Below are 24,186 nucleotides of genomic sequence, written 5' to 3' on the forward strand. Positions count from 1 at the left end.
TGTGACGTCATCAGCCACGTGTTTGTCCTCATAGTGGAGATAATAGCTAAAAAATCATTTTTACCTAAAGCGTTTTATTTTAATAGTTGGAAATCGTTTGTTTTTTCAAAGCTTTTTAAAACGATCTACACATTGTGATCTTACAGTTGTTATTTAATTCAGATCTTTTGCAAGGATCGAACTCAATAGTTTTCGATAGCATTACTGCCTTCAAAGGACTCATTTTTTGCTGATATTGTTGCATTCATAAACTACTTTAAAGCAGCACTCTCACAGATTGAAAGTTTTGATAACTTTTTTAAATTTTTGTTTGGAACGAGCCAATTTTTGCGAAAATCCATGGAAACCAGTTATAAAAGACTGCTGACAAAATAATGGATCGCAGATTTTTATATTTAAGTTCAAAAATTGATGTTTTATGCATTTTTCTAAAACCGTTAGTAAGCCATAAATCATTAATTTTCGACGGAAATATGAAAATCTGCGATCTGATCTTTTGTCAGCAATCTTTTATCATTGGTTTACAGATATTTACGCAAAAAAATGCCCTTTCCAAGACAAAAAAAAATAAGTTTATATCTGTACACACGACATAGAACCCATCTTTTTCTGATGACGGCACAGTTATTAAAAAAACTTTAAGTCATCATACAGAAAGCTAGTCAAAAACATGACTGTGACTTTATGATTATAAAATTGAAAACAACAATGACTTTTGAATTCTCATAATTCGTCTGCAGTTTTTAGGAGACCAAATTATGCACTGCTGCTAAATGCTTATTTTATTGATTTTTTTAACATAAAAAGTGTCTTAAATTCATGTTTAGGATAACATCAATGAAATCGGCTTATTTTAATGTCAGTCTCTGCCGAAAGCGTTGAATGAATCATTTATCAGGATATGTCATATTATGCAAAGATGAAGCAATTTTAACTTGTAGTAATACTATTTCCATTAGACTAGACTATGTTCTAAAGCGGTTTTAAATTGTATGTGCGAATTTCAATGCATTAGGCAAATTAACTTGAAGATGAAATTGAAATTATTGACAAGAGTTTGACAGAAGTGTTATGTCCTTTTATGGATGTAAATTTGCAGTTTTTTTTCTTCCGACCAATTAAAGATTTAAATTTATAAAATTGATATTTGATGTAAAATGTTTTCACGGACAATTTAAGTTGTTCAACAGCAAGTAGGACGGCTTTGAAAAAGAAATCTTATATTTACATTTTGGCGCATTTTATATTACATCATTTGAATAGATAGCTGTTGCTAGGAAACATGCATTGAACGCTAATTTTAATCAAATTGATATATACTATTTGGTTGATACTTATTTGTCTATAGATTGCATTGTATAAGCTTATTTTACTCCATGCGGGTGATTTATAGAAATTTAGCAATTTAATAAAAATGATATTTTCACTATTTTGAAAATAAAGCCCTTCTGCTTTCCAATCAAACATCAGCGCCCATAGAACTGTGACACATTATCCATGACGTCATTTCCGAAATGACGTTACTTCCGCAGACAGTTAGGTGCGTTTTTCTGATTGAATGTTGTTAAATGTCTTATAATACCACTTTTGTGCATATGATAAAAAATAACAATTGTTTATTTCAGTGTATGATCGCAAAATATTTCCCCTCGTGAACACGATAAGCGCCACTCGTGAAATATAGGTTTTGGTGTACACTGGTTAAAATTAATTATGATCTTACACTGAAGGAAACAATTGTCCTCTGTATACATGTTATACATGTTCTGGATTATATTAGTAGAATGTTGAAATAGTTTGCTCTATATTTATACTAGTCAGTAACATTAGTAGATTATTGATATATTTCAATTTAGTTTATGTGAACGTCGTAAATATCTTTTATATTATTAGAGTTTAAGATATCTTTTATTAGAGTTTAAGATATCTTTTATTGGAGTTTAAGATATTGTTTATTTGAATTTTAGTGTACATTGTAGAATTTAAATATTCATTCAGAATAAATTGAAAATGAATTTATGTTTATAGTTACTTAGATTTTAACTTTGGAAAAAAGAACACTTTTACATGTGAACAAAATATAAATGACAAAAAAACATACCTTAAAACTGAGAAGTCACGTGCATGTTTATTATAATACGATTTTAAAACTTGGGTTTAAAAGTAAACCAAACATGACTATCCTTACTGCTCAAACATTAAACATTTTTAAGTTTTCACCATGTCCTGAGATATTTTAAAGTTCGTACATAAAAGGGGATTTCATTCCTGGACCAGAGAAATTACAGGCAAAACCTGTCTTCAATCAAACTCGCAGAACTTTTTAAGTGTAAATTATAAAACTGAATGGTTTATTCAGGAAATCAAGCATATATGCGCTTGCTAATTAAATGTATTAGCTACAAATCAGAATCCGTCTTTAGATCCCAGTGGCGGAATCATGAGCGTAAACACTAATAGTCCAGGTTTACAGTCCGTTTTATATTAACATAACAATTACCCATGATATTTTGATACAATGATGAACATTTTATAGACTATAGGTTTAAAGCTGCGCTCTCACAGATTGACCGTTTTTACAACCTTTTTTTATTTTTTTGTGTCTTGGAAAGATTTTTGCGTAAATATCTGCAAACCAGTGATAAAAGACTGCTGACTAAAGATCAGATCGCAGATGTTCATATTTCCATTCCAAAATTAATGTTTTATGATGTGTGTGAAGTTGGCTCAGCCATCGGCAATCGACAATCGACATTGGATATTATATAGCAAATCTTCAATGTCGAGCTGCAATGTCGAGCTGGACAGAATTCTAGCTCGACATTTGATATTATATAGGAAATATTCAATGTCGACCTGCAACGTCGAGCTGGACGGAATTCTAGCTCGACATTCGATATTATATTGGAAATGTTCAATGTCGTGATGAATTGTCGAGCTGGACGGAATTCTAGCTCGACATTCGATATTATAGAGCAAATCTTCAATGTCGAGCTGCGATGTCGAGCTGGACGGAATTCTAGCTCGACATTCGATATTATAGAGCAAATCTTCAATGTCGAGCTGCGATGTCGAGCTGGACGGAATTCTAGCTCGACATTCGATATTATATAGCAAATCTTCTATGTCGAGCTGCAATGTCGAGCTGGACGGAATTCTAGCTCGACATTCGATATTATATAGCAAATCTTCAATGTCGAGCTGCAATGTCGAGCTGGACAAAATTTTAACTCGACATTCGATATAATATAGCAGAGGTTCAATGGCGACCTAGAACGTCGAGCTGGACGGAATTCTAGCTCGACATTCGATATTATATTGGAAATATTCAATGTCGTGATGAATGGTCGAGCTGGACGGAATTCTAGCTCGACATTCGATATTATATGTAGCAAATATTCAATATCGCGCTGGACGGAATTCTAGCTCGACATTCGATGTCATATAGGGAATATTAAATGTCGAACTGGAATGACGAGCTGGACGCAATTCTATCTCGACATTCGATAAAATATAGAGAATTTTCAATGTCGAGCTGGAATTGCGAGCTGGACGGAATTTCCACATGACATATGATATAAAGGTGGTCGAGTTGCAGTTAAGGTTTCCACCTTCCACCCAAGAGGTTGTGGGTTCGAGCCCCACCAGGATGATATCGGTCTGGTGGTAAATGTACGCCTTCCACCCAAGAGGTTGTTGGTACAAGCCCCACCAGAATGATAGTGGTCTGATGGTTAAGATGTACGCCTTCCACCCAAGAGGTTGTGAGTACGAGCCCCACCAGGATGATTGCGGTCTGGTGGTTAAGGTGTACGCCTTCCACCCAAGAGGTTGTGAGTACGAGCCCCAACAGGATTATTGCGGTCTGGTGGTTAAGATGTACGCCTTCCACCAAAGAGGTTGTGGGTACGAGCCCCACCAGGATGATTGCGGTCTGGTGGTTAAGGTGTACGCCTTCCACTCAAGAGGTTGTGGGTACGAGCCCCACCAGGATGATAGTGGTCTGGTGGTTGAGATGTACGCCTTCCACCCAAGAGGTTGTGGGTACGAGCCCCACCAGGATGATTGCGGTCTGGTGGTTAAGGTGTACACCTTCCACTCAAGAGGTTGTGGGTACGAGCCCCACCAGGATGATAGTGGTCTGGTGGTTGAGATGTACGCCTTCCAGCCAAGAGGTTGTGGGTACGAGCCCAACCAGGATGATAGTGGTCTGGTGGTTAAGGTGTACGCCTTCCACTCAAGAGGTTGTGGGTACGAGCCCCACCAGGATGATTGCGGTCTTGTGGTTAAGATGTACGCCTTCCACCCAATAGGTTGTGGGTACGAGTCCCACCAGGATGATAGTGGTCTGGTGGTTGAGATGTACGCCTTCCACCCAAGAGGTTGTGGGTTCGAGCCCCACCAGGATGATAGTGGTCTGGTGGTTGAGATGTACGCCTTCCACCCAAGAGAATGTGGGTACGAGCCCCACCAGGATGATAGTGGTCTGGTGGTTGAGATGTACGCCTTCCACCCAAGAGAATGTGGGTACGAGCCCCACCAGGATGATAGTGGTCTGGTGGTTGAGATGTACGCCTTCCACCCAAGAGGTTGTGGGTTCGAGCCCCACCAGGATGATAGTGTTCTGGTGGTTGAGATGTACGCCTTCCACCCAAGAGATTGTGGGTTCGAGCCCCACCAGGATGATTGCGGTCTGGTGGTTAAGATGTACGCCTTCCACCCAAGAGATTGTGGGTACGAGCCCAACCAGGATGATAGTGTTCTGGTGGTTGAGATGTACACCTTCCACCCAAGAGATTGTGGGTACGAGCCCCACCAGGATGATAGTGTTCTGGTGGTTGAGATGTACGCCTTCCACCCAAGAGATTGTGGGTACGAGCCCAACCAGGATGATAGTGTTCTGGTGGTTGAGATGTACGCCTTCCACCCAAGAGAATGTGGGTTCGAGCCCCACCAGGATGATAGTGGTCTGGTGGTTGAGATGTACGCCTTCCACCCAAGAGAATGTGGGTACGAGCCCCACCAGGATGATAGTGGTCTGGTGGTTGAGATGTACGCCTTCCACCCAAGAGGTTGTGGGTTCGAGCCCCACCAGGATGATAGTGGTCTGGTGGTTGAGATGTACGCCTTCCACCCAAGAGATTGTGGGTTCGAGCCCCACCAGGATGATTGCGGTCTGGTGGTTGAGATGTACGCCTTCCACACAAGAGATTGTGGGTACGAGCCCAACCAGGATGATAGTGTTCTGTTGGTTGAGATGTACGCCTTCCACCCAAGAGTTTGTGGGTACGAGCCCAACCAGGATGATAGTGTTCTTGTGGTTGAGATGTACGCCTTCCACCCAAGAGATTGTGGGTACGAGCCCAACCAGGATGATAGTGGTCTGGTGGTTGAGATGTGAAAATGTCGCACGAAAACTCGCTCATGTGTGAAAAATGCGTTGAAGTGAAGAACTAGATTTATCACAGCTTGCTTCATTTGGCATGAAACGAACTGGTTAATATATGCCTGAATATTTATTTATTCAGTGCTTAAAGTCTTTAGTTAAATGCGAGGCATTGAAACGAAATATACCTGTAATCTATTTCAACAAACACATTTTTAAAAGTACTATTTTAGAACAAGACTTTGAAATGCATTTTTGACATACATAAATGTATATAAACACAATATGATTAATAAACTTATAAGGCATCTCACGTCGTGTGAGAATGAGTTTAATTCTAAACATGTACCCAATGTTTAGGGCTTGGAATTGGATACATAAATAGCTCAGACATTCTCTTCAATATTGAAAAGATTGAAATTGATACCTTACCTTTAAAGCTGCACTTTCACAGATTGACCGTTTTGACAACTTTTATTTTGTGTCTTGGAATGAGCCAATGTTTGCGTAAATGCCTGGAAACCAGTGAAACAAGATTGCTGACAAAAGATCAGATCTCAGTTTTTTATATGTACGTATGAGAGTTGATGTGTTATGGCTAAAAGAATTTCTTACGCTTTAAGAAACGAAAATGAATTTCGGCAGTTTCCCAAACAATTGAGATATCTCCTATTGTGAGTTATTTTACATGAATGAGTTGAAGGCACTGATACCAAAATCAGCTGATTCTGAGACAAGAGCTTAAAAAAGCAAAGCTGTCAACATAGGAGAGTGCAGCCTTAAATCAAAACTTAGCAGATATCTTGTCTTTTTTTCACTTTTTGTTGACGCGATGCGTCGCCTGAACTGCGCGGGTCCATCTGTAACGGGTCCTTTGCATAAGCTCCAGAGGAAAGCGATCTGACACACATATTGCTAACGAAAGGTTAATCAGATCAGAAGGCCCATGTTTAACAAACTCGATCGATCTAGTCCCTTTATTTGCAAATGCCACAAGTTAAGGTCCATCTCAAAAGGGTTATTCTTCATTAAAAGTGTCGGGTGGTTGGCTTACAATGTCGCTGTTCAAAATTGATCATGTCCTCCAAAGGTCATCCTTTTGAAGAATAACAACTGCAAATATATTCGACACGCTAATGTGAAAATGTCCACGGTTCACTAAAATTGAGGATACACAACAATCTTTGGAGCGAGCAATCACATTCGCTACCCATTCGATTCAATCGTGACTGCAAGCGAAGTCATTTGAACTGAAATTGGATATATAAACCCTCTTTAAACTTGAGTATATAATTATTTAACTGCGTATGTGAATATATAACACTGATGAGACGCAGAACTGTGAGGTGTTAGAAACTTGCAACGTGCAATTTTCGGATAACTTTACTGGTAAGTGAATTCTGAAACTGGTTATTTTAACGGCTTAAGCCATTTTGTTTCTTAGCATTTTTAGATAGATGATAATCATATGATATCCAGTTTGCAAATGTTATATTTTAGCGAACTACGTCGTTAAGAAAAATGGCATCCGTATATATTACGAAATACCTTCTATGTATGCAGATGTGCTCCTAATTAGCTTAAAAGATAAATGTATACATGTATGTACGCTAAACGAAGCAAGGTAAACAAACATTTTAAATTGAAAAAATAACGATGACAAAGATTAGACAAAGATACATGTATATTATTAATATATCATCTTCGTAGATTGCTTTATGTTTTGCACAGTAAAATGTATAAAATACTGGATTTCGAGAGTTGTTTTGAACAGTAAAATGTATAAATCACTGGATTTCAAAATGTTTCACACAGTAAAACATATAAAATACTAGATGCTAGATGTTTTGCACAGCAATATGTATGGCGTACTGAATCATATGTTAACTTTTTTATATTTCATAACTGTTCTATATATACCTTAAGGGCCCAATTGTTTTCCTCGTTTTCAAAAGAACCGGTCCAGGGTGAAATCGATACGGCATTTAATGTAGAACAAACTAGTGCAGTCATTGATCAATACGTTTAAAGCTGCACTCTCACAGATATACCGTTTTTAAAACTTTTTTATTTATTGTTTTGGAAAGAGCAACTGTTTTGAATAAATATCTTCAAACCAATGATAAAAGGTTGCTGACAAAAGATCAGATCGCAGATTTTCATATTTCCGTTCGAGAATTAATGTTTTATGGCTTAAACAGTTACTAACGATTTAAGAAAAAATGTATAAAACATCAATTTTTAAACTTCAATATAAGAATCTGCGATCTGATATTTGTTAGCAGTTTTAAATAACTCGTTTCCAAGCATTTTCGCAGAAATAGGCTCGTTCGAAGACAAAAAAAAAAATATAAAAAAAATGTCAAAACGTTCAATCTGTGAGAGTGCAGCTTTAAACTGTATACGAATACGTGTGATGAATCAATGTTTGGACAAAAAGATTATAAGTATATACCATGGCCGAGAGTGTAAGATAGGTTCATTCTCCCACCTCAGATAAGTAGATCCAAAAATTTAACCATGCTAGATATTCTTATCTTGCCCAGCAAAAAATACATTTTTACTTAATTTTGTTTAACTGAGGTGGGAGAAAAAGCATCTACCATAGCCGCTCGTAAGTAAAAATGCATTTTTTTGCTGGAACTCTTTTGTGCTTAGTGAAAATAATTGCGTATGGATATGCGATAGCACGCGGTTGTCATGGATATGCGCGCAGTGATCCAGTTAATGTTAATAGTCAAATCGGTCTTTTTAAATAAGAGAGAATGAAGCATTATTTCTTGAATGGTGCGTGAAAACTGTTTTATGTTGACATTTGAAGCGAGAAATAGTTAATTAGCGTTCTAAATATTACCATAAGACAAGATTTCGTTGATGCTACTGACGACAGTCTTCAACAAGGGAGGTTATTTACAATGCGGTGACCATAAAAAAAGAGTTCCATACGGGCATTTTATATTCGCCCGTTGGCAAGATAAGAATATCTAGCATGGTTAAATTATTGGATCTACTTATCTGAGGTGGGAGAAAATGTGGTATTGCATACCGGACGTGTGTTTCCGGTCATGTGACTAGTGCTGGAAAAACCCATCTTACATACCCCTTGTAAGATGAGTCACGCGCATCAACGCGCCACTTCTAATTTCATTATTGTGTGGTTTTTGAGAAATATATTATGCCATTTCAATACAGCGCAATCAAATATATATGTTTGCAAGACTTAATTAAAACTGAAAATTCGCTCACAGACAAGAAATTGTTTGACAGCAAATAAGACTGTGTAGATTGTTTAAAAAAGTTCGTCATGGCTGCGACCATATTGAAAACGTTTCGCCATAAAGCGACTATTAAAATTGAACACAATTGTGTGTGACTACGCTCCCCCCCCCCCCCCCCCTCCCGGGAATAACGGGGATTTTGACTTTCGGTCCAGCCAATCGCAGGTAAATTCCTCGCTCTGCGGGGACAAACTGCTGGTAAAATCCACACCAAATGCTTCCGCAACCCGGGTACATCCTCAGGTAAGGCCTATTATAATATACATAATTAAAGCATACGTTTTGTGTCTGTGTTTTTTTATATCATGCGAGAACACTCCGCGAAAAATTTGGCAAAAGGGCGCACGCGTGCGTGCATTCACACGTGAAAAGAACAACATTTCATAGATTCATATTTGGTTAAATGCGAGGTATATATGTGAAATGAGATCTCTTCCAACAAAACAAGTTTCAAAAGTTCAAGCATTTAAGAACCATATTTTGACATACATTTGTGGCATATATAAATACACTGTCTGAATATGATTATTAAACCATTGTGGCCGGTGTTCTCAAACCGAGTGAATATGAACATAATTCTACAGATATATTCAATGGCTTTAAATTTGATACATTTATACTTTATATCTAAGACAGTCTCTTCGATAGTGAATACATTCAAATTGTGACTTTACTTTTAAAGGTGTTGACGCAAATGCATTTTGTTTTCGATTTGTATGCATTATTTATTATTTTTAACTCATTGACTTTAAGGATCGAAGCAAAAAAGCGTATGATTTTTGTACAGATAAAAATATTAGTCTACAAAAAATATGTGTTTTTTTAATTAATACATTGGCGTAGCCAAAAATCCCCAAGTTAAAAAGCGCCAAAATATCGTTACATTAGTTTTTATTTTGATTATTTAAGCTAAACGAGTTAACATAAAAATGTGTTTTACCTATGAAAATATATATTTGGTGTCAACTTATTTTGTATCCTTTTAAATAATAGCTGAGCATATAATTATCTAGTCCCTTGTCAATTTTGAAGGACGCGACTTGTCGCCTAAATTGCACGGTTCCATCTGTAATGGATCCCTTTAACAAGCTTCCTTGGACCGCGATTTAACAAACTCGATCAATCTAGTCCCCTTATTTGCAAATGCCGCAAAGGTCCATCTCAAAAAGGGGTCATTGTTCATCAATAGTGTCGGATGGCTTGCTTACAAAGTCGCTGACTTTGGTCGTGTCGTTAACAGGTCATCCTTTTGAAAAAAAATCAACTGCAAATATATTCGTCACGCTCGTGTGAAAAGATACAAGGTTCAATGAAATCTAGGATAAACAAGGTTCTTTGGAGCGAGCAATCATGACCTGTCGGTGTCATTCGCTACCCACCATTAAGGCATTCATTCGATTCGATCGTGACTGCAAACGAAGTCATTGTAACTGAAATGTGATATTTATATATACCCTCTTTTTAAGGCTGTGTATATATATTAAACTGTTTATGTAAATAGAACACAATAGTGAGACTCATATCGTGAGGTGTTAGTAACTTGCAACGTGCAATTTTCGGATAACTTTACTGGTAAGTGAATTCTGAAACTGGTTATTATAACAGCTGAAGCCATTTCGTTTTTAGCCTTTTTCGTTGGATGGTAGTTATGTGATATCTTGTTAACAAGTCTTATATTTAAACTAACTACGTCGTTAATGAAAATGGCATTCTTGATATTACGACATAAGTTTTCGATAAATGCAGGTGTGCTCTTGCTTAGCTTATATGATAAATTTATGCAGTAACAATGTGATATAGCAAATATTTAATGATGAATATAATAACGATGTCAATGGATTATCAAAGATACATGTGTAAACTGAATGCATTATTCTTGTTGATTGCTATATGTTTTACACAGCAATAAGTATAAAACACTGACATTTGGGAGATACTTTGCATAGAAAAAATGTTTTGCATAGAAAAATGTATAAAATACTCGATTTCGAGAAATACTTTGCACAGCAAAATGTATAAAAATACTCGATTTCGAGAAATACTTTGCACAGCAAAATGTATTAAATACTCGATTTCGAGAAATACTTTGCACAGCAAAATGTATAAAAATACTCGATTTCGAGAGAAGTTTTGGATGTCAAAACGTATTAATTACTGAATTGTTAGATGTTTTACAAAGCAAAATGCATGACCTACTGGATCAAATGTTTACTTTTCAATATTTGTATACCTGAAGGGCTATATCGTTACATGTTTTCTTTATTTTCAAAAGAACCGGCCTAACTATTTTTATAGTGGACCAAATCGATACGGCATTAAAAGTAGAACAAACAAGTTCAATTATTGATACGTCTCATCTGTATAACAATGCGTTGTTGAAACAATGTTTGTACAAAACATTAGTGTGGTAATGTTATACCACTGACATACAGACATCTTCATTATATTCAAGGATACGTAATAAACATTTGCATAAAATCCCTGAAACTGACGCCATCTTATACTCTTTGACAGAAGTCAATATCGGCTGTTTATAGATATGTTCTATAATACATGGAATCAAGATCGATACAGATTATTCACCTGAAGCGCATTCAGTCTCCTAATACTCATTATTGACAACAGTTTCCTGATACAATGTGATAAATTCAATATTTCTGACTTCCGCCTGAATAGCGCTCATATGCGAGGCGGATAAATTTCACTTCGCTAAATGTGACTTCATTTTCCGGTTTTTATAACTAGATCTTTTTGTTTACATATTAAGCAACTCTAAGAACACAAACTACGGCAAAACAATATCGATAATGTAAAAGTAGATCAGATCATAGGCGGCAGTATCTGAAAGTGATGTTAAATTTGCATTCGGAACTCCTCGGCCATTTTATATCGAAAACAACCTCGGATGTATATGGACGGTTTACATTGTCCGAAATCTTCATACTTTAACTATGCTGCAAGTAGATTGCGTAGTAATTTCAATTTAGCAGTTACGTATGATGACTTAACTCTTGGGCGTCTTGGTGTTTGCAGCGATACACTTCACTGGCAATCAATTCATACTTAGACATACAAATACACGTTAAAACACTACACTTAATACATACTATGATTCACAAATTTACGAACTACTTATACTGATGTACCTGCATACATCCGGGTTGTTTTTGATAGAAAATGGCCGAGGAGTTTTCAACATATCAAACTGATACTGCCACCTTTGGACCCGAGTAGATTGTATTTTTTCTGTAGTTATATTTTATTACAATTGTGTTTGACCAATCCAACTGCACTGGATATTCAACCATTTATGTACAGATTCTAGAAGAGGTCTTAGACACATTTTTGAATGGATCGATTGATCTTCCATCTGGTTGATTTGTAGATTTTGTTTATGAGAGTGTGAGATTGTTCCAGACCTGCACTTTTAATTTATTCACTACAAATGTGCTTGGCATTATTGTGTCTGACATTACAAATGTGTCTGAAATTATAACACTCGTGCCTGACATTACATCTGTGTCTGACATTACAACACTCGTATCTGACATTACATCTCTGTCTGAAATTACAAAAATTGTGTCTGACATTACAGCTGTGTCTGACATAACAACACTTGTATCTGACATTACATCTGTGTATGGCATTACAACAATGGTGCCTGACATAACATCTGTGTCTGACATTACAACAATTGTGTCTGACATAACAACAATAGTGTCTGACATTTCAACCATTGTACCACTCATTACAAATGTGTCTGACATAACAACCATTGTGTCTGACATAATCATTGCGTCTGACGTGTTCAATAGTCCTGTTTCATAAAACATGTATATTGTATCGAAAACCTCTTTCATGTTGTTGATTACACTAGCGCGGTAAGAAAGGCCGCGCCTTTAACCGCACTTGCTTGTTCACATACGATTTCCAGTTTTGTATAGAACTATACCTAGCACAGACTATCGCTCGACGCCATAATTCATGATCACGGACATCTTTTTTGTTGCACGAGCGTCATTTGATATATTTAAATAATTAATATATTCGGTATCCCGTGAACATAGAGAACCGCAATTGCGTGTTTGCAATTTTTTTATGTTTCCCACGTAAGCTGTTAAAGACAGATGGATAAGTTCAAAATTAAGCTCCGATTTTTTGGGGCATTCATCAGACATTCTAAGTGCAATACACTAAGGTTCTAAGGGTATATCCTTTCTCCTTTCTGCCTGTTTCCCAAAATGAGTACATCTCCCTATTTGTTAAACAAACTACCAACGATTTTGATTTTTAATTTTCATGATATCTTTTTGTTCTCTACCGTATAAGAGCACTATTTGAAAACATTGAAATGTGCTTTACTCTCTTTAAGAAAAATAATATGTTTACGGAAAATATATGAATAAGGAATATATATATAACATTCTGACGGTGCACTTTTTTGTTATAGTTGTTTTTACCTGATGAAGACTTCTGAAGGACGAAAACGAGTTATGGAAGTGGGCGGGGGGGGGACTTCCTTTCGGACATTTGTCAGGGGTGGATCGAAAATTTGGTGTTAAAGGGGGGGGGGTAACATCTTGATTTGCGCATATTTATTTGAATTAAAGTGTTGGCAAGAGGGTCGGGGGGGGGGGGGAACTCGGCGGGGACTCCTCCAAGAGATTCTTAACAATTTCTAGTTCAAATTGATGCATTTTTAGCGTATTTTGTTACCTTTGTCCGCCTATATTGAAATAAAATATAAACTTGGTCGATTTAAGGATGGGCTTGCGCAGGGTGCCCCCCCCCCCCCCCCCCAATACTCCTGGATTCTCTAGTGTTAATATACTAGTACGTATATTTGGTAATTCTATGGGCTTTCGGGTTTATAAATGTAATATGTCTATGGCATTTTTATCCAGTTCAGTTTTCTGCATGTAGAGTATTCGCCTAGTACATTAACTTCTTATCGACTTGTAAATTGATTAGTCAAGTGCCTTTTTAGTCGAATGTCAAAGATGAAAAGTCATTTTGCTATGTTTTAAAGAACATCATCAAGCGACTGTAAGGTAACAAACATCATGTATTAATGCACCGGTCAATTGTAACCACGTCCCCCTCCAGGTCCGGGGAATAGCGGGGACATTGACTTTCGGTCTAGCCAACCCCGGGTAAAATCCCCGCCCTGTGGGGGCGAACTGATGGTAAAATCTCCGCCAAATGTCCCGCACCCCAGGGACCCATAGGTAAGGCCCATTCCCAGCTATTTTCAGCGCGAAGACGAAACCACCGCAATCACCCGGCACTGCGGGCCACCTGGAAGATAAAAACACGGCCCATTTCCCCGGCTAACCCCGGTAAACTCCCGGACCTTGGGGGCTTGGTTACAATTGACTGGTGCATAAGAGCTTGTCATCCAAAATAAAGATGTTGTCATCGCCAACCAGGAACTTAAATCCTGAAAAAAGCTTTGTTAAAATACATTGTGCAGTTTAAAGAGGAAATGATTACATTGCAGCTTTAGAATTGCATAAAAAATCACATGTTGAGAATTGGACAAGACGTTTGTGAAAACCTTACAAATCCAATAATAAATTCCGTCTCGAGTTCATGTTGACAAATATTTTTTTCCGTGTTTTGTTAAATGATCTACATGTATACGGTAGTTGTAGAATCGGGAATTTCCGCGTCGTTTTTCATCAGATTAAGAAAATACAATTTTTAGAATTCCTGATTGGGAATCTGAATTTAAACACACTCTATGACATTTGGGACATATCTGAAAAACAAAACATTCGCCGAAATTAAAACACCTAGGTTAGAAGTGCACATACAAAGCGGATTGTCTTTTTAATCTTAAAGCTGCACTCTCACAGATTGACCGTTTTGACTCTTGGTTTTTATTGTTGTCTTGAAACGAGCCAATTTTTGCGTTAATGTTTGGAAACTGCAGTGATACAAGACTGCTGACTAAATATCATATCGCATTGTTACATATTATGTTCGAAAATTAATGTTTTATGGCTAAAAGCGTCGGTAACGCTTTAAGAATAATGAAATGTTCGTTGTGACTTATCTTATATGACTGAATTGAAGATTGATGTCCAAAACAGCTGATTCTGAGACAAAAAATAAAAAAAGGGAAAAAACTGTCAATCTGTGAGAGAGCAGCTTTAAGAAAAAAACACGATAGTTTAATGCATTTGCTTTAGCATATGATCAAACGCCCGTATTATATGTCATTTAAATACAAACATCTCAAATGATGGTTCCATTTACCTCGTACCATATGACGCTATTGTTCGTTTTACATCATTTATAAATTTATGAAATTAATCTGCTGAAAACTTCATGCGCCTATTTATCAAATAAATAACAGGGTAAAAAAGTGTCATCATACTAACATCTTATTTCACAAAGTATAAAAGGAGCCTCCGACCAAATTGTAACAGTTTTATATACAAGTAAATATTATAAGTTACGGGGTTAGTAGAAGCTCGAACCCGACTATGGTTTCCTGCGCCCAGTATATCCCATATCGGATCACCTACTAGCCCCGTAACGTATTTTTCACGTCACCAACCTGTTAACATGTTTAAATGTTTCATTTATTCATGGGAATCGAAAGAAAGACGACATTTTGGTACGATAAAAAAAAATGGTGACCCAATATGGAATAATATGGGGTCACCACGTGACCAGTCCTAGACCAATGGCATTGCGTCATTTATGTTGGTGGCGTGATATACTTTCTATCGAAAAACAACAAACAGAAGCTGGCTATTCAATTGAACAACATTTATTGTTAGCGTCCGCGGACGGATAGGTTTTGGGCTTCTCGATCGATTTTTTTTTATTATAAGAACAGAACAGAACAGATAATTTATTAAGACTTGTACAAAGTACATCATCTTCTTAACCATATACATATAATAATTGAACACATGGTGAGAACACAGGTAATACAATAATGAGTAAATTAGAATACAGATGTATGGACATATTCAAATTAGGTGAGGATGAACAAAAATATAACAAAAGACGGTCTTGCCGAATATTTTTATATTTCCATCGACCGAAATTCCGACTACAGAACACATGATGCTTCATACGTTGTACTAGTATTCTTGGCATTTGATATCAGAAAAAGATGCATTCTGTGTGATGACCATGATCAACACACTTAAATACAAGAATCATTTGAACTCATTTTGCAGTGGAAATCTATATAATGGCCTAGAATGAACTAAGAAGCTCTGGTGTCTATATACGGACAAGACAGAAATATTATTTGATGTACAATTATTGTAAAAATAACTATTTTGAAAAAAGAATCTATTTCTCTGCTATGTCATGTTCTGTTGCTTGTAAAGGGTAATTTATATCTAAGAAAGCTTTTACAATGACACCAGTTCTATTAAGTAATTCTTACTGATTCCATAACCCGAGGTTTTGAAAACATACATTCGAGCTTATGTATACGTTCTGTCTCGATGATAGTGGATGATGTTACGTTTTTGTACCGTGTTGGCAATGACAACGTTCAATAACGAGCGTGTGATAAAAGTGAACAGCGTTGTAATTTATCCGCACTCAAATTATTGAACGGCTAGGCTTTGCCTTCTTTAAACCCATCCGATATTGGAGTTAATGTATGAATGACAACAAAGGAAGCACTCTCAACCATGCTACAATATTGCTTAATAATAAAAAAAACGACTTTGATTGTTGAAATCCATCATTGATTTCTTCAAAGTAAACGAACGAACATTTTAGAAAAAGAATATAGTAATGATGACTTCGATATTCGTATGAAAACACATTAAGTTTGAAAAGAGACTATTAATATGTATGTCTCTAAATATTTCGTTAAAAATGCAGAGATATATTTAGACAAAAAGGGGAATATATTTCATGGATGGTTTGTCATAATGGAGCTGTACTTTATTTTCAAACTTGTATTTACATGCTTTATTTGATATAATGGCTGGATGTAAGAGCATAACAATGATTAATATTTGATGTTTGGTAAATTTTAAATCATTCAACCTTCAAAGGATTATCGTACATCAATAAAATACAAAAATTACGACACATGGATGATATAAAACATATTGCGGATCTTCAACGAATCATAAATGTGCATATTTAAAAAGATTCTGTATACCATGCTAGGCCTCACCAATTCATGGTTATTTTCCCTTCAAAGTGTGCGTGACTAACAGGAAATACTCAAAGAAGCATTTATTTTATATAACTTTTTAAGTCTTCCGGAACTTGTCGGGGGAATATGATAGCAAGTGTTTACAAGTATGCGTGCATTTAATACTTAGTGATTCATTGCTCAAATACAGGAGCGGGTGCATATGTTTAAAAACAAATTATTTTCTGAAAGAAAAGTGCGGTAAATCCCACGAACGAAGACAGTCAATTAGACGGGCTGACGGAAAAAAAACACTAAAACTAATAGACAGACAATAAGACGGACAGACGGGTACAATGACTAAAACTAAAAGACAGACACTAAGATGGACAGACGGACAAATTGACTAAAACTAAAATACAGACAATAAGACGGACACACGCACACAATTATCTAACCTAAAAGACAGACAATAAGACGGACGAGACAGACATATTTTTTTCTTAAATTAAACATAATTTTCAACATATTTAACGCATTTTAAATGCTAACGAAATGCAGAAACGCTATTAGTTATACAATACAATAAAGTTAAATTATATTTTAATGCATGTAATTATAATGCAAAAGAACCCGGAGAAAACTGATCAGGCGAAACTAAGTTGGTAAAGAATCAAAGCCAGCAAGTGACCTGTTTATGAAAACATGGTAAAAAGAATATGACTTGTATAGATTACACCAAAGTACACTTCTATTCATATTATTAATAGATATGCTGAAACAAAAACTTCTAGGCCGGAAATCCGCATGTGGGTTTTTCCAATATTTACGTCACGTGACACCGGTACAAACAAAGTTAATCGATAGCGCCAAATTTAAACGCTGTTTTAATCAAAACAATCGTAATTTAAGAGTAAATAAACAAAAAAAATGGTTACTAAACGCTGCAGTTGGTGAACTTGCAAAAGCGGCAGTCGGTATAAAGACAAGCCACACATGAAAGACGTTTTATTTAGGTAATTTCCTAAACCAACAAAGAGCCACGACCGTTGTAAACAGTGGATAAAAACTTGTGGCGGTTGTATTTGTACCCGGCATCACGTGACAAAATTATTGGAAAAAAAACCAAGTGAGTCATTTCCGGGTCACGACTAGTTGACTTTGTTTGTACCGGTGTCACGTGACGTGAATATTGGAAAAACCCACATGCGGATTTCCGGACTTGAAGTAAAGAAACCGCTGCAAAAGTATTGCAAAATGAAAACGAGGCTTGGATTGCAAATGGTTACATACGACCATTACAGTGTGGCCAAGTCGAGTTTGCGAATATAGATCACTTGATATGGTGTAACATACATGTATATACATTTGAATTATAATCTGAATACTTGATGTGCCCACGAAGTAAGTACATAAGAAGCTTCAATTAAATGGGAACAATATAGGTTCACGTTATATATTCTATTAATGTGGTCACAAACTTCCACGTTAAAAAGACGGCAAAATATCGCCAATATGTTTTAGTTTGTACACAAATCATGTTATTTTGTTGGTTTTGATCATTTAAAGTAAATAAGTTAATGCATTCAAATAAAAAAAATGGCATCAACTTATATTTATTTATTTTTGTCTTGGAATGAGCCAATTTTGGCGCATATGTCTGAAAATCAGTTATGTTAATCTTCCGACAAAATATCAGATCGCATTTTATGATATTTACGTTTAAAAAAACCAGGTTGCATGGCTTAAAGCGTAATATAAACGCTTTAGAAAGTAGAAATATTTGGCAGATTTATAAATAAATTGAGATCTGTTATATTGTGATACATCTTGAAGGTTTTGACGTCATAATGAGCTGATTCAGAGACAGTTGTTTTAAAAAATGTCAAACAGGTCCATCTTTGAGAATGCAGCTTTAAGGTTCCACTCGTAGCATACATATTTTTCAACCCATTTAGAGCGAGTTCATACACTTGCATTAACAATACATGTACTAAATTCAAGATCATTGAACCAAAAGGTTCAACGCCAGAAAGGTAATTTAACAACGTTTTGATCAAATTGAAGATACAATTTGAAAGGTCATTTTTAATGGTTCGCTACATAAACAATGGGACGCTATAACAGGTAATATAAGCTTGGCTGTTAGATGTTTATCTTTTATAGAAGTAAGAAAACAGCAAATGAAAATTAATTAAGTTTACTAAAGAAATTAGATAATGTATTGTCAGTTAAATTAAATTTACACAGAGCTTAAAGCTGCACTCTCACAGAAATACTATTTTTACAACTGTTTTTATTTTTTGTCTTGGAATGAGCAAATTTTAGCGTAAATATCTGCAAACCAATGATATATGATTGCTGACAATAAATCAGATCGTAGAATTTTTCCGTTTGAAAATTAATGTTTTATGGCTTAAACCGTTACTAACGGTTAAAGAAAAGTGCATAAAACATCAATTTTTGAACTTAAATATAAAAATCTGCGATCTGATTTTTTGTCAGCAGTCTTATATAACTGGATTCCATGGATTTTCGCAAAAATTGCCTCGTTCCAAGACAAAAATATAAAAAAAGTTGTCAAAACGTTCAATCTGTGAGAGTGCAGCTTTATTAGCCATGCCATGCTCTTGACTACGTTCGATTAGAAAAACTGGATATTAACAGTTTAAATTCTATACCGTTTCAGATTTAATGTAAATTTTACGACATCTTATTAAAGCACTTCTTTCATTACCCATCATAATGTAGAGTATTAAGCTGCTCTCGTACATAAAAAGCGGACGACCTTGCCTTATATAACACCAAGGGGTTGAAATCCGATAGGTCGATATGTACTTTCGACAAAAAATAAGCAAGTCTGAGTTTTCAAGCAAACGGCGATGTTTACCTACATTGTCACTTAAGCCACACTAATGCATGTTTAGGGAATTTTGTTTAACATTTGAATATTCACATTCGGAGCTCCTCGGCCATTTTCTTCAAAAACAACCTCGGATGTAGTGGACGGCTTACATACTTAAAAAGTGGTACGTTTAAGTCCGCTGCAAATAGGTCGCGTAGTAATCTTATTTAGCAGTTAAACTTTATGACTTAACTCTTGGGAATCTTAATTATTTTTGCAATAAAACACTTCACTGGCAATCAATTTAAACTGAGATCAATAAATATAACTTTTAAACACTACATTTAATTAATGATATTCTTCAAATTTACGAACTACTTCAACTGATGTACCGGCATACACCCGAGGTTGTTTTCGATAAAATGACCGAGGAGTTCCGAATGGAATATTCATTGTGTTCACTTAACGCCACAAGTCGACTGATTCATACCAATGTAAAATATATTCTTCATCTGTAACTCCACAAAACTTAACACTTCATAAGAAAAAAACACAAAAGTGACACATTATTTAATTTAGCCAATACCTTTCTCTTATTACACTTAAAGTGTTTCATGAAACACTTATTCAGATCGATCTGTCAACAAAGTTTCGCCATTTTAGCACTATCTAGCAGGTGCCCGTTAACTTTCCGCTCAATATACTTAGCGCTGGAATCTGTCATTCTTGGCTAGGAAAACAACAAGTGGACGCGCCGAGTTGCCAAATCAAAAATCATCACTCTGATACGGCTGTTTATATGGACTACGTTGCCGCATGTGTAAACATTTGAACTTGTTAAATGTAATATTTTAATATGTTTTACGAGTTGACTTTTAAGTAATTGCAAGATTTTCATAATCGCCCGCCCTCTCTCTCCCCCCCCCCCCCCCCCTTATTTTATTGACTTAAATAAAAATGTTGAACTGGTGTCTGTATTTGCGAATCGTTTCGGTACTGTCCGGAAACGGCGTTTATTAATATCAGCCGGTGTCGATGTAAACATTCGCACGTAAAAAAGGTGAACTGTTGCTATGATGTTTGTGGTTTGTCTAGAAACACATGCATATGGTCTCTTATGCATAAGAAAGATGGCCGAGGTGTTCCGAATGAAGTTACCCAATGAATGCCAACGATTAAAACACCTCGAAATAATCGGCTGTTCTGTTCTTTTCTGTCATATATATTCTGATGTGTGCATTCAGTTTGGTTGTGAAAATTGCAAAGCAGAGCAAGAATCAATGATACAATAATATAAGTTAAGGTCATTGAAGCATTATATATACCGTCCATCATTGCCTTCAGCAATACGCATAGACTGATTGAGATCAATTGGAAAACGAGTTCGAATATTAGGCTCACAAAACAACATAAGTTCGTTCAAACTTCAATTTAAGTAATGCAAATGTACCCTGGATGGTATCGCTTTGATGCATATAATTAAAGTCATCAGACCGAACGTTTATCATCTAAAACGGTGTTTCTTAAATTTCTTAACCAAACTGAAAATCTAATTTAAATGACCACTGTGAAGGATGCGGTTAAGTCAACAATGGTGTTACAGATTGATGTCTGAACCGAAATCAAAATAGATTTATATAGAAGATTATTTGATTCAATTTAAATTTATCTGAAATTGACGCCTACTATTTCCTAAATAAGAGCTTGTATACGTTAATGTCAAGCTTTAAACATGTTGTTTATTTCTTCGTCAAGAAGGTAGCAAAGTAAATGAAATGCTTAAAGATACACGTTTACTCCCAAATAAAATTTACCACAATTAATACAATTGTTTTAATATACCAAAAAGGATAAAAAAATGTCGACGACATAATAAACATGTGACGACTATAATCTGTCCTTTAACGGTAAAATAGTGTTTATACTTTTATGTATGTACATATGAATAAGGGTTTTTTATTGTTAATTACGGTATGTTTATATCTATATTCTGAAGCATGGCAGTTTCGTGATAAGTACCTTTTTATGTATTAATGCTTCCAGGTATATAACGGTATCTCTAGTTTTACTGCACCACACCATAAGAAAGTAAGTTTGTTGTATTTTAAAAAAAATACCAAAAAAACAACACTATTTCATAACAAGAGTTTCAAGAGTTTATTGGCGAATCGGCATGTTTGCCTTTGGTCATTTACAAACTAACTACTTGTGGCCATGACACAAAAGAATATTGATTTATAAAGCAATTATGTGATAAGATTACATAAATATTTACAAAAGCAATATTCTAATGATATATACGAAAATATGACCAATAGAAGCAGCTAAACTTCTAGCTTTTCTTGTCTTAATTTCATAGCACTTAGTTTTGTTAAAATAAATCCCTCTTTACTGACATCAAATATTTAAATTTAGCCATATTTGGCCAATTAAATTTAATATGATATTTTTTTCTAAGATCTGAAAAGGCTGTACAACAAAGTAAAAAATGGTATTCAGACTCCACAGTGTCATGTGAACAGAGTTTACATTTTCTGTTTTCTCTGTTAATATTTGTATACCAGTCTCTATTTCCAGTAAATGAGATGACAGTCTAAATCTTGATAATTCTTTTCGGTGTTTATCATTTTTGACACACGTCGAATATTCTTCAAATAATTTAATAAATTCTTTTTTAAATCTACAATAGTATTCCATTCTTGGTTGGGATGTTAAATTATCATACCACTCTTTGGGTTAACAAAGGAAAATAATTGTAATCTGTATTAAAATCAACTAACAAGTTACCATAACCCATTCTGTTTAACAAATCAGACATAGCTGAGTGCCATATTTTTTACTACCAGGACGTATGTTATTATTATGATAAATATTGGATTGTATTGTTAATACATGGTGCATTAATGAATTCGGATTCATATTAGTTTTTATTCAATATTTTAATGCCCTTTCTTTACAAATAACTGACAATGGAAACCGTCCTAGCTCGCCTAAAACACAAAGTTTGTATGTTTTACCACTTGGATGTCGAACTGATATAAATGCAATCATCCTCAAATACCCGCGGGGAACCATTTAAGACCGAATTTCAACAAATGAAACAAATAAAATTCGATGTACCGTTGAAATGATTTTTACTTTTTTACGAGCGATATCGGCATCTTAAGTGCAATGTAATTATGTTATCCGATCTAAAAAAAAATCAATTGATGTCAGGATAACAATGCTCTTTCATTGTTCATGTAAACCATGTAAACGGCCGAGTTGCTGTGTGGAAAATGCTTATGCACCAATCAATTGTAACCACGCTCCACCCCCACCCCCAGGTCCGGGGGTATACCAGGGATAGCGGGGGTAATGGGCAGTGTCTGCACCTTCCAGGTGGCCCCGCAGTGCCGAGTGAATGCGGTGGTTTTGTCTTCGCGCCAAAAATAGCGGTGAATGTGCCTTACCTAGGGTCTCTTGGGTGCGGGGGGCATTTGGCGGGGATTTTACCAGCAGTTTACCCGAGCTTGGCTGGCCCGGAAGTCAAAGTCCTTGCTATTTCCCGGTCCCGGGGGCCGTCGTTACAATTGACTGGTGCATTAGATACACCTACCAAATGTACACAATTACTGTTAAAAAGGTTCACAAACAATATTGATGTTTAATATTAATGCTTAAACATGTGAACTTTAAATGTACCTTTCAGAGCAAGTCCTTTTCAACAGCCTGGTACTGAACATTACGCTTTTTGTGCGATTTCAAATACCTTTCTTGTAATATACCTAATATAACCTTAGCGTAATTTGAGCTTATATAAAAATGTTCAAAAATTAGAGCAGACACGTTTTTTACTTCGTAATATGTAAAAATAAACACCACGATGTGAATTTATAACGTTTATCGTCATTAAAGTCGATGACATTATAAAGTATTTTATGGCGTTGAAGTTTAATATGCAATCCTATTCAAAACTGTTCGTTATTAACAGAACAGAACAGAGCAGATATTTTATACACTGTCTACAGATTCATATATTTTTTATACATACATTACTTTTTTAGATACATACATTGCTTTTATAAAATGGTATTTTAGTCACCTGTAATACATGTGTATGCATAGGGTATTATAAAGAAAAAACATCACATACTTTAAACATACCTAGGTATAATTCATAACATCATTTCAGCATGGCTAATCTGGGTTCGAAGATCTTGTTCATGCCTTTCAGAACCATGTCTTATCCTGAATAAAATCTCATGGACATGTTTAAACATAGCTTTTAATATTATGTTTTGTTTGTCAAAAATGCAGCAACGTAACTGGAATGCTCAAGTGACACACTTATTCAAAATCAATACATACATACGTGTATAACAAACATCAATTTTGAGTGATACACCTTAAACTACTTACTAAATAATGCATTTATAGAAAACATTGATTACTGATAACATGATCGTAAACGTGTATTTAATAGCAGAAAGCTCAAAAATATTAAATAATTGGTAAATGCTAAAATATTTACTGTGGTCTACCATAGTCTCATAAGGTAGAAATACCGTGT

General features: G+C 35.6%; 1 protein-coding gene across 2 annotated transcripts in view; it reads left to right on the forward strand.

Annotated features, from left to right (window-relative positions):
* The first annotated feature begins 6,621 nt into the window (after positions 1-6,621).
* Positions 6,622-24,186, forward strand: part of LOC128243880 (low-density lipoprotein receptor-related protein 1B-like) — a 101,005-nt gene continuing 83,440 nt past the window's right edge. The window contains exon 1 of one of the 2 annotated variants that reach the window (XM_052961866.1): positions 6,622-6,775. The gene's annotated coding sequence lies outside the window, so the exon portion shown is untranslated. Of the gene's footprint in view, positions 6,776-10,078; positions 10,237-24,186 lie in introns of those variants that run through there. The other variant, XM_052961865.1, reaches the window with a different exon arrangement.

Source organism: Mya arenaria, chromosome 8 (genome assembly GCF_026914265.1).
Source record: "Mya arenaria isolate MELC-2E11 chromosome 8, ASM2691426v1".
Taxonomy (NCBI): Eukaryota; Metazoa; Mollusca; class Bivalvia; order Myida; family Myidae; genus Mya; species Mya arenaria.